The sequence below is a fragment of the Leptopilina heterotoma genome, unplaced genomic scaffold (genome assembly GCF_015476425.1).
Source record: "Leptopilina heterotoma isolate Lh14 unplaced genomic scaffold, ASM1547642v1 Lhet_278, whole genome shotgun sequence".
Classification (NCBI taxonomy): domain Eukaryota; kingdom Metazoa; phylum Arthropoda; class Insecta; order Hymenoptera; family Figitidae; genus Leptopilina; species Leptopilina heterotoma.
The window spans coordinates 2,444,385-2,457,660 of NW_025110986.1; the positions used below are offsets into that span (position 1 = coordinate 2,444,385).

General features: G+C 27.6%; 1 protein-coding gene across 3 annotated transcripts in view; it reads left to right on the forward strand.

Annotated features, from left to right (window-relative positions):
* LOC122504061 (tensin-3-like) overlaps window positions 1–13,276 on the forward strand; it is a 566,797-nt gene that overhangs the window by 518,288 nt on the left and 35,233 nt on the right. The window lies entirely within an intron of this gene.

Sequence of the window (13,276 nt, forward strand, 5' to 3'; positions counted from 1 at the left end):
TTTAAACATAATTTAATGATTTTATAAACTTTTGAATGAATATGATTTATTTTAAATTAAATTTTTTATAAAAATAAAAAAAATAAAAATTGAAAATGTGATTTTTGTATAGAATTATTAATTTTTTTAATAAATAGATAATAGATTGAAACTTCTGAGAAAAATGTATCCTAATTTAAAAAAAGAAAGAGCAAAATCGGTCAGTTGGTTTAAAAGTTAGAGCAACTTTTCAGAATTTGAAAAGTTGGTATCAATTCTGGCGTGAGCGATTGCTGCCGCGTGTCGCTGGATTCCCCCACTCTGCCCACCTAAGGAAGGTAAAATCTCGCACTCACTTTTACCTCTATTTTAAACAACTAAATAGTGCAGTATGGATTCCATAATTTTTTTGGTAATAGTGTTGTTAAGAATCTTTATATTTGTATAAAAAAAATTGTAAAATGTTAATAAATAAAATGTCACGATTAGAAATATTTAAAAAAAATTATTTCCCCCCCCCTTGGAGTTAGGTGCAATTTTTTTCTTTTAAAATTTCAAAAAAATATGTTTAATTAAATTACTTTTTTTCCCGATATTATGAAACAAAAATTGGCTGAGATACGCTTAATTGTTTATAGTGGGAAATATTACCTCTTTTCTGCAACTATTTTTATGCAAATAAACAAGAAAAATCATTTAGTGTGTATATGTAAAGGATAGATCTCATCTTCGCAAGTGAAACGATATTTTGAAAAATGTGATTTTTTGAGTTTCCTTCATTTTTCATACATAAAAAGAAACATTGTTTTTAGTAAACAAATGGATTTATTTAAAAACTATTTATCCCATTGGGCTCAAATTTGATACACTCTTTAAAGGTATCAAGGGCAATACTTTCTGTCAGTTTAAAAGTCATCTCATTAAAATTAAACAAATTATTAAACAATTAAGAAATTGCAATTTTTATCTGTTTAAATTAATCAATCCAATCAAGAAGAGTCTGAAGGTACAAATCTTTATACATACACTGACAATTTTATTTATTAAAAGTATGAGTTATTAATTGTTTTCATTTTTCAGCTGACATAAATGAAATCGAATCTGAGGATGATATCGAGTGCGACAGTGAAGAAGATGTGGAGGAAATTGAATCAGATGTAAATAATGAAGCATAAGATTCTATTTTATACAATTAAAAAATTTATGCTATTAATTGATAAGTTCATATTATCAGGAAAGTATAATATAAAACTTATAATTTAAGGTTAAGTGTGCATAATTATATTATTATTACAGTCTTTCGTAGAAAATTTATTATAAACATTGAGGTAAATATTATTTGGCGAAATAAAAATTAGTATTTAATAATTAAGTAAATTAATTTAGTAAATTTACTTCAAAAAGTTAACATTGTATGTATAAATTTACCGAATACAAAACACTATTGTAGAGTGAAATTAATAAATCACATATGACACTCCTTATATTCTCAAAATCACTATTAACTGTATTTCTTAATTGTTTAATAATTTGTTTAATTTTAATGAGATAGAGCTTAAAAAGACATATAAAATGATAGGTCGCAAAAAATTTTCAATTATTTGTTCATGAGAAAATTAATTTAAACAGATAAAAATTGCAATTTCTTAATTGTTTAATAATTTGTTTAATTTTAATGAGATGACTTTTAAACTGACAGAAAGTATTGCCCTTGATACCTTTAAAGAGTGTATCAAATTTGAGCCCAATGGGATAAATAGTTTTTAAATAAATCCATTTGTTTACTAAAAACAATGTTTCTTTTTATGTATGAAAAATGAAGGAAACTCAAAAAATCACATTTTTCAAAATATCGTTTCACTTGCGAAGATGAGATCTATCCTTTACATATACACACTAAATGATTTTTCTTGTTTATTTGCATAAAAATAGTTGCAGAAAAGAGGTAATATTTCCCACTATAAACAATTAAGCGTATCTCAGCCAATTTTTGTTTCATAATATCGGGAAAAAAAGTAATTTAATTAAACATATTTTTTTGAAATTTTAAAAGAAAAAAATTGCACCTAACTCCAAGGGGGGGGGAAATAATTTTTTTTAAATATTTCTAATCGTGACATTTTATTTATTAACATTTTACAATTTTTTTTATACAAATATAAAGATTCTTAACAACACTATTACCAAAAAAATTATGGAATCCATACTGCACTATTTAGTTGTTTAAAATAGAGGTAAAAGTGAGTGCGAGATTTTACCTTCCTTAGGTGGGCAGAGTGGGGGAATCCAGCGACACGCGGCAGCAATCGCTCACGCCAGAATTGATACCAACTTTTCAAATTCTGAAAAGTTGCTCTAACTTTTAAACCAACTGACCGATTTTGCTCTTTCTTTTTTTAAATTAGGATACATTTTTCTCAGAAGTTTCAATCTATTATCTATTTATTAAAAAAATTAATAATTCTATACAAAAATCACATTTTCAATTTTTATTTTTTTTATTTTTATAAAAAATTTAATTTAAAATAAATCATATTCATTCAAAAGTTTATAAAATCATTAAATTATGTTTAAAAATTAATGTAGCCCAAAAAAATTTCACATTTTTCAAAAATTAACTATTTAGTGCAAATAGCGCGAAATCAGCGAAATCGCATGGGAACCGCGCTTTTTATCGTTGTCTGCCTCGATGTTATCATCCGAATTTTTGTCTGCCACTTGACATATAGCTTCCATAAGAGTTCATTAACTATTTCCATTAATTTTTAGCCATGACTCTTATGATCTTTTTTTCACTACGGATTACGCAACTTTGACACTGTCTGCCAATACTTTGTCGTCCAAAAAATTGTCTGCCAAAATTTTATAAGCTTACTGGTGATAAATACTTTTAAATTTTATAACTTTTATCCATGACCTTTATCACATGTTTTCCTTATCAAATTTATCATTTTCGACCGTCAATTCGCGGGCTTAATCTTCCAGAACGCGCAGGCAGACTTCGCATTCGGTACTTAGGGACTCAAATGGAACCTATCTAAATATTAATTTTTCATGTACCTTATAACATGCATTTTTATGTAGCTAGCTCTCCGTCTATTAGTCTTACTCCCTGCTAGTCTTCTTGGTGTGTCTAAAGCGATGATAATATACTACTTGATTTATCGCCAAGCATTTGTCACGACAGATGGCGGGACTGACATTCGAACTCCTCTGTTTTATCCACAATTAGGTAGTCCAAGTTGGATGGGGGAAATTCAATATGGCTGACATCAGCTGATTTACCGGAGGACAAACAATGCATTGAATTCAATGGGACAAATTAGTTTTTTAACCATAACTTTTTAAATATTCATTTTTGAACCATAGTGTAATGGAAAATTATTCTTTATTTATCGAAATCTATTTTTTAAAACAATAAAACAAAAAAATTAAATTTTATTGTTTTAAAAAATAGATTTCGATAAATAAAGAATAATTTTCCATTACACTATGGTTCAAAAATGAATATTTAAAAAGTTATGGTTAAAAAACTGATTTGTCCCATTGAATTCAATGCATTGTTTGTCCTCCGGTAAATCAGCTGATGTCAGCCATATTGAATTTCCCCCACCCAACTTAGACTACCTAATCAAAACAAGAAATAGGAAAACCAACTTTCCAAGATGAATTTTATTTAAAGGAATTCTAAAAATTGTATATTGAAATTAACCTTTTTTTAATTTAATCAATTTCAATGACAATTATTAGTATATTTAATAGAATATAAAAAATAAAAAAGCAGAAAATAAATAATTATACTAAGAAAGATAAAATATGCAATTTTTTCCCATTTTTCTAAAATTACTACACGGAGAGAAATCTGTTGCGAATAATGCATAGAGTAGAGGTTATGAATATAGCATAAGCACTTACTAGCGAAAAGTATAAGAGGTCCGCCCGAATATCAGTCGACTCCGCCTAATATTCAGGCGGACTCGAGCAATAAATAGGCTCTCTGTTAGGATTTTAGCATCAAAGAATCTATGGAAAAAGTATATGAAAAGTTTCGAGGATTAATACTAACAGATTTCTCTCCGTGTAGAAAATTTACTTTTTAGACCAATTAAAATGAGATTCTAACTCCTCCTACTTTAAAAAAGCAATTTTTTATTCGTTGGTTTAACATTACAAAAAGAGAGTGAATATTTAATTTTTAAAAAGTTACATTTAGTCTTAACCCATTAAGAAAAAAAGATGTCTGGCCAAAAAAAATAAACTCCTCCTATTTTCAAAATGCAATTTTTGATTTGTTGTTGAGTGAAATTAATATTTGAAAAATAAAACACATATAATACCAACCCCTAAAAGGAAAAATGGATGATTTAGACCAATTAAAATAAAATTGAAACTTCTCCTTCTTAAAGAAACCTTTTTTTCTATTTGTTGGTTGAGTTAAACAAAATGGAAAAAAAAGTAATATTTAAAAAACCGGACAAGTGCGAGTAAAACTCGTACTAAAACCTAGGGTTCCGTACCCTCCATAAAAACTTCTAATTTTCTTTCTTATAAAAATAAATATATATCAATTCCAATTCAATTTGAAGTTACTCTGTTTTGAAAATATAAACAAAATCATATTTAATGATTGTATTAATAAAAAAACAAATTTAATTTTTAAATATTTTTTTAAAAGATTATTTTTTAAAAATAGTGAATTAATAATGATTACTAAATATAAAACGCGTAATCTACGCGTAAAAATACATAAGTGTACCAATTTTCATCTCTTCAGGTAAAAAACTGTGGGCGCTATAGTAAATAACACGCATTTTTGACGAAATTTTTAAAAACTTTGACTTTTTCACTGAAAAAAATATGAAGATAAAATTCAATCATGTTCGGTGTATTTTTCCTGAAATCTACATATGAAAATTCATAAAATAAGCAAAAATATAGTCCAATAGGTCAAGAATTGTGAAAACCAAAGGGGGAGTACACACTTTTTTTTCTAAAACGAAAAAAAATTTTAGTTTTTCGAAAAAAAAAATATGAAGATGAACTCCAATAATTTTCTCTGTATGTTTGTTGAAATCTACACGAAAAAATAAATAAAAATGTATAACGCCAGTCCACTAGACTAAGAATTGAGAGAACTAGCATAGGTATAATTATTATCAAAAATTGAAAAAAAAATTTAGGTTTTCGCTCAAAACGCAATGAAGATCAATTCTAATCATTTCCACTATATTTTACCTGTAATCTACACGTGAAAATACAAAAGTGTACCAATTTTCAGCTCTTTAGGTAAAAAACTGTGAGTGCTAGGGTGAAATAAACGCTTTTTTGACGAAATTTTTAAAAACTTTAAGTTTTTCGATGAAAAAAATATGAAGATCAAATCCAATCAGGTTCGCTATATTTTTCCTGAAATCTACTGACGAAAATACATAAAATAAGCAAAACTGCAGTCCAATAGGCAAAGAATTGTGAAAACCAAGGGGGGGGGGTACACACTTTTTTTTTTAAAACGAAAATTTTTTTTAGTTTTTCGCAAAAAAAAATATGAAGATGAATTCCAATAATTTTTTCTGTATGTTTTTTGAAATCTACACGAAAAAATAAATAAAAATGTATAGCGACAGTCCACTAGATTAAGAATTGAGAGAACCAGCAACGGTTAAAGAATTTTCGAGCTTTCAAAAAGAGATTTTAGTTTTTCGATGAAAACATCATGAAGATCAATTCTAATCACTTCCGCTATATTTTTCCTGTAATCTATGTGTAAAAACGAATAAGTATGCCAATTTTCAGCTCTTCAGATAAAAAACTGTGGGCGCCAGGGGGGGGGTACATGCCTTTTTTTGCGAAAAATGGACAAAATTTGATGTTTTTCGACGAAAACTCTATGAAGATCAATCCCAATAACGTTCGCTATATTTTTCCTGTAATCTACGCGTGAAAATACATACGTGTACCAATTTTTAGCTCTCTAGGTGTAAAACTGTGAGTTCTAGGGGGGGGGGGGTACATGGTCATTTTTGTAACCGTTCCAATAGGGTTCCTACCGGGTACGGAACCCTAAAAATATAAAATTTAGTCCCAACCCCCAAAAGATAAAATGGATGTTTAAGACCCATTAAGTTAAAATTTAAACTCCTCCCTCTTAATAAAAACTATTTTTTATTCGTGGGTTCAATAGAACAAAATGGAGAAAATATTAAACTTTAAAAAATATATGTCTCAACCCCTCACGAAAAAAATGCTATTAGCCAATAAAAAAATCAAACTCCTCCTATATTTTTTTATTCATTGGTTCAGTTAAACAAAATGGAGAAAATTTATTATTTAAGAAATAAAACATATAATTCCAACCCCCAAAAGAAAAAATGAATGTTCTAGACCAAGTAAAATAAAATTTAAACTCCTCCTTATTAGTCAAAGCTTTTTTTCTATTTGTTGGTTGAGCTAAACAAAATGGAGAAAAAATTAAATATTTTAATTTAAAACATACTATTCCAACCCCCCAAAAAAATAAATGTTCTAGACCAATTAAAATAGAATTTTAACTCCTCCTTCTTAAAGAAACCTTTTTTTCTATTTGTTGCTTTAATAAAACAAAATGGAGAAAATATTGAACTTTAAAAAATATAAAATTTAGTCCCAACCCCTCACGAAAAAATAGACTGCTATTAGCCAATAAAAACAATCAAACTCCTCCTATATTTTTTTATTCATTGGTTCAGTTAAACAAAATGGAGAAAAATAAATATTTAAAAAGTAAATCATATAATTCCAACCCCCAAAAGGAAAAATGGATGATTTAGACCAATTAAAATAAAATTTAAACTCCTCCTTCTTAAAGAAACCTTTTTTTCTATTTATTGGTTGAGCTAAACAAAATGGAGAAGAAATTAATATTTAAGAAATAAAACATAATTCCAACCCCCCCAAAAAAATGGATGTCTTAGACCAATTAAAATAAAATTTAAACTCCTCTTTCTTAAAGAAGGAGAGTTCTTCAATAGAACAGAAATTTATTTTATATTTTTTAAATATTACTTTTTTCTCCATTTTGTTTAACTCAACCAACAAATAGAAAAAAAGTTTCTTTAAGAAGGAGGAGTTTAAATTTTATTTTAATTGGTCTAAATCATCCATTTTTCCTTTTGGGGGTTAAAATTATATGATTTATTTTTTAAATATTAATTTTTTCTCCATTTTGTTTAACTCAACCAACAAATAGAAAAATTGATTTTGAAAATGGGAGGAGTTTGTTTATTATTTTTATTGGTCTAAATCATCCATTTTTTCTTTGGGGGTTGGTATTATATATGTTTTATTTTTCAAATATAAATTTCACTCAACTAACAATTCAAAAATTGCATTTTGAAAATAGGAGGAGTTTATTTTTATTAGCCAGACATCTTTTTTTCTTAATGGGTTAAGACTAAATGTAACTTTTAAAAAATTAAATATTCACTCCCTTTTTGTAATGTTGAACCAACGAATAAAAAATTGCTTTTTAAAGTAGGAGGAGTTAGAATCTCATTGTAATTGGTCTAAAAAGTAAATTTTCTAGTAATTTTAGAAAAATGGGAAAAAATTGCATATTTTATCTTTCTTAGTATAATTATTTATTTTCTGCTGTTTTATTTTTTATATTCTATTAAATATACTAATAATTGTCATTGAAATTGATTAAATTAAAAAAAGGTTAATTTCAATATACAATTTTTAGAATTGCTTTAAATAAAATTCATCTTGGAAAGTTGGTTTTCCTATTTCTTGTTTTGAATGTGGATAAAACAGAGGAGTTCGAATGTCAGCCCCGCCATCTGTCGTGACAAATGCGCGGCGATATATCAAGTAGTATATTATCATCGCTTTACACACACACGCATACATCTCACGGTAGAACTGACATCTCCAACTTTAAACATTATAATTATTCAATAAGTAAACATTAATTTGCCCTAAATATGTAATAAATAAATGCTTTAATGATTACTTTTGTTAAATTAAATAAGTTTTCCTAATTTTTCTTTTCATTATTCACTAAATATGCTATTTAAAACCCTTTATATTCACTGGAAACTACTTTGTCACTTTTGCATATCAATATAATTTATTTATAATTGTTCAATTTACATAATATAATTCAAAAATTTAATCTACAAATGTTACTTTATTATTCTCAATACATAATTTATTTTATAATATTTCATTGAATAATAGCAATTTTTTAAGTCTACCCAAAACCTACCTTAAATCTACCATAACTTGGGTAGATTTACGGTAGCCCAACCCGCCAGGGCATTCATACCCCTAATCATTATATTTCTTTTTCTTTTATCCTTTTCCATCCATTCCACTCTTCTTTCCAGCTCATTCACCTTTTGTTCATAATATACACTTTCACTCACCTCACTACACATTTTTACCCCCTTTTTTAACATAACCTCCATTTTCTTATCCTTTTCCTTCTTCTCTAATGAGCAATTCCACGCCACTTCGACAGCGTTTCGGAGTAAGCAAATGGATTTTAATGAAACTCAGGGATTGTAATCTATATAAAAAAAGAAATATTTTCACCAAAAATGAAGTCAAAATATTCGCTACTTTTTGAGATAGCAAAATTTTGAAAAAATTTTGAAATCGTTATATCTCCCATAAAACTTTATAAAAACTAAAAATTTTTTTTTTCAAAAATTCAGGATGAAAAAACGAAAAAAAGAATGTTAATAATGTTTATATAAAATTTTGTTAATTAAAAAAGTTATTTAAATAATTTTACTTAACTTTTAAGCGGCCAGTTCAAATTCTATTGTTTAAAGAGAAAAATGAACTTGATTGTTTAATATTTAATATTCCGAAAGAAAATTTATATACCACCAAGAAATTTTCAAGTTATTCAATAAAATACTCAAAATTTTGCCAAAAACTCTTAACCCTTTACAAACGCGTGCACAACTCAACGGTACCGGAAACGGAAACCGTCATAAACCGTACAAAAAATTTTTTTTTCAATTACAAAAGCTTAGATTTGTTTATGAAATAAATTTTTTTTGGTTTATTTCACAAACTTTAAATATGGGCACCACAAAAATAATCAGAATGCCACATAACTCCGGACATTTATTAAGAGTGATATCACCCTTCTATAATCAAAATTGCAATAATGAAATTAAATTATTTATTAATATTTTATAAGTTGTTTTAATACTTATTTTGCTAAATATTTTCTACAAGAACAGTTATTTAAAAAAATGCAATTATATATTTTCTAAAATTTAATTAATTCTAATTAATTATTACAACAGTAATTCTTCCAAAATTGAAATTATTAAATTATTTAATTATTAAAAAAGGGATTTAATTTAATATATGCCCACAAATAAATTTCATTTGAATTAAATTTTACGATATTTAAATTATCTAATTTTTTTGAATGAAATTATCAATAATTTTAATTTTAAATCTTTGAAATTCAAGTATAGTTTTTTATATTCACAAAAATTAATATTTTATTGCAATATGAGGAAGAAATATATAATATATAAATTAGCTTCTCAATGTCATGTGGCGATTTGGTTGAGCACATTAAAGCGCTATCCCAGCAGCACACTTGGAGGCCTACACGGAGAGAAGAGTTACAGTCGTAACAACAAAACGCGTTTAGTAGCAGAAACACATGGAGAGCGATTGTAGCGCCCCTGGCGGTTTAGTTCCTGTTTAGTATCCCTGACTAAACTGACAGTCGTTCCTACTATAGTTTAGTAGATGCGACTGTTAAATTTGTCCGTCGAAAATTAACAAAACTGTTTAGTTATCACAACTGAACCGATAGTCGCCTTCACTATTCTCTTCTCTCCGTGTATGACTTGTGGTTCGAGTCCGCTGACCCTTATGTGCTGTAGCAGGGTGGCCGCAAGATTGACTTTATCAATTTCCCTGACATTTCCCTGACATTTTACTGACATAACAACGAATTTCCCTGACAAAAATTTTTTTGTTTAGAGCAAAAAATGTATTACATAACTGTCTTAATTTCTTTAATTGCCCTGACAAAAGAAATTTCCCTGACTTTAGTGACAAAAAAATTTTTTTCCTGACATTTCCCTTCTTCTTTTTTAATTTTAATTTAATATCTTTATTGGGATCTAACTTCCCATACCTTAATACAGAGTTTTTACCTCTCCTTACAAATATACATTACGCTTACAAGTTAAGCAAAATAAAAGAGTAGAAGACACAATTCAATAAATTTACAAAACAATATACAATACAATTAAAATAAAATCACTGTACAATACTGGTTACGCTCGGGGTTTGCTTTGTTATCCTTACTTTTTCTTTTTTATGTTCTTTTCGCACTCTATACTTTACTTAACTAATTACATATATTGTTCCGCTTCTCTAACATTTTGATAAACATTTTAGTACACTTTTTTGCCACAAAGGTATTTTGCGTGGATAGCAAATTTCTCCAAAACGCATACTGATCAGAGGCTGTATTCGCTTCCGGGAAAAATTCGAGCCTAATCACATTGTAACACTCACACACTACAAAAAAATGATAAAAATCCTCCCTTATCTCTTCACACCACATACAGTGTTCCATGTTGGGTACTTCTAATCTGACGCCTGAGATCACAGTATATCTTACATGTTTATTTATTAAGCGACATTGGTCAAATAATCTTTTTAAGTACAACGTCATTCTATTAATAAGATCCCTACTGAAAAAGAACGACTGTAAATACGAGCGTAAATATGATTGTGAATACGACCCTAAATACGGGCCTTAGAAGGGTAGTGTAATTGAAACAGCAAATACAGCCGTTTTTAAGCCCGTATTTAGAGTCGTATTTACGGTCATATGTGAGTTCCATTTTTTTAAAAAATATATATATATATATACCCCCACAGCACCGAAACTTTCCTAAAAATTTATTGAATATTTACTTGTAATATTCGGCATATTTAACTGAAATGTTTAGTGAAAATTGTATTTTACACAACTTTTAATAAACATCCCGCGTGGAAATGAAAGTACGGGCAAAGTCCAGCAAAGTCCATCAAAGTACAGAATAGTATGGGCAAAGTACAGTAAAGTACGGCTAATGAGCGTTTCCCATACTTTGGAATGTGCATGGTTAACAACGATATTTCAAGTACGGGGACAGCTCGGCAAAGTACGGGATCAAGAAAATAGGTTTTTCGGGAATATTTTCGAATAGAGAACTACACCAAAGTATTTGAGGCCAGTTTTTTGGGAAATATTAAATCAGAAAATTCTAAATCTGAATCTTTAGAGTTCGGCAAAGTACGGGAAAGTACAGCAAAGTATGGGAGAGTAAAAAAAAAGTTTTTTTTGAAATATTAAATATAAAAATTAAAATTCTGAATTTTTGGAGTTCGGCAAAGTACAGAAAAGTACAGCAAAGTATGGGAAATTTAAAAATTAGTTTTTTTTGAAATATTAAATTAGAAAATAAAATTCTGAATTTTTGGAGTTCGTCAAAGTACAGAAAAGTATAGCAAAGTATGGGAAATATAAAAATTAGTTTTTTTTGAAATATTAAATTAGAAAATAAAATTCTGAATTTTTGGAGTTCGGCAAAGTACGGAAAAGTACAGCAAAGTATGGGAGAGTAAAAAAGGGTTTTTTGAGAATCTTGAATAAGAAAATTTAAAATCTGGATATCGGAGTTCGGCAAAGTACGGAAAAGTGCAGCAAACTATGGGCTAGTAAATAAATGGTTTTTCGTAAAATATAACTTCATAAAATTAAATTTTGGAATTTTGGATTTTCGTAAAGAATATGTCAAAATGTAGAAGAATCCTATTGCTTGATAAAATGGTGTGTTAAAGAATTAAAATCAAATTTAAGTTTCCGTGTGTGCAGTATGGTCAATGTTTTACAAAGTACAGCGAGGTAAGGGTGTGGAATGAAATTTTTCTGTACATTACCGTAATTTTCCGAACTTTAAAAATTCAGAATTTTATTTTCTAATTTAATATTTCAAAAAAAATCTATTTTTTAAATCTCCCATAGTTTGCTATATTTTCCCGTAATTTGCCGAACTCTAAAAATTCAGAAATTCAATTTTCATATTTAATATTTCAAAAAAATCAATTTTTTAAATCTCCCATACTTTGCTGTACTTTCCCGTACTTTGCCGAACTCCTAAAATTCAGAATTTTATTTTCTAATTTATTATTTCAAAAAAAACTAATTTTTAAATTTCCCATACTTTGCTGTACTTTTCTGTACTTTGCCGAACTCCAAAAATTCAGAATTTTATTTTCTAATTTAATATTTCAAAAAAAACTAATTTTTAAATTTCCCGTACTTTGCCGAACTCCAAAAATTCAGATTTAAAATTTTCTAATTTAATATATCAAAAAAAATCTATTTTTTAAATATCCCATACTTTGCTGTACTTTTCTGTACTTTGCCGACCTCCAAAAATTCAGATTTAAAATTTTCTAATTTAATATATATAAAAAATCTATTTTTTAAATATCCCATACTTTGCTGTACTTTTCTGTACTTTGTCGAACTCCAAAAATTCAGAATTTTATTTTCTAATTTAATATTTCAAAAAAAAAATATTTTTTTACTCTCCCATACTTTGCTGTACTTTCCCGTACTTTGCCGAACTCTAAAGATTCAGATTTTGAATTTTCTGATTTAATATTTCCCAAAAAACTAGCCTCAAATACTTTGGTGTAGTTCTCTATTCGAAAATATTCCCGAAAAACCTATTTTCTTGATCCCGTACTTTGCCGAGCTGTCCCCGTACTTTAAATATCGTTGTTAACCATGCACATTCCAAAGTATGGGAAACGCTCATTAGCCGTACTTTACTGTACTTTGCCCATACTATTCTGTACTTTGATGGACTTTGCCCGCACTTCCTTTTCGACGCGGGATTGCAATTACATATTCCGAACATTGCAAGTAAATATTTAATAAATTTTTGAGGAAAGTTTCGGTGCTGTGGGGGTATATATATATAATGAAACATCATTAATTATTATTAATTTAATATATTAAATATAATATTGCAACTAAAATAAATATTATTTAGGGTAAGTATTGAAATACGATTTATTCTTATAATAAATGCATAACAAACAAATATATAAATGTCACTTCATTTTAATCACAAACACACATATACACATGGTACAATTATTTAATACAAATTGTAATTGTAATTTTTATTATTTTTATTATAAGAGAAAAAATACTTGTACGCACAATAAAAACACTTGTACATTTTTCAACAGCTAAATAAAAACCAAA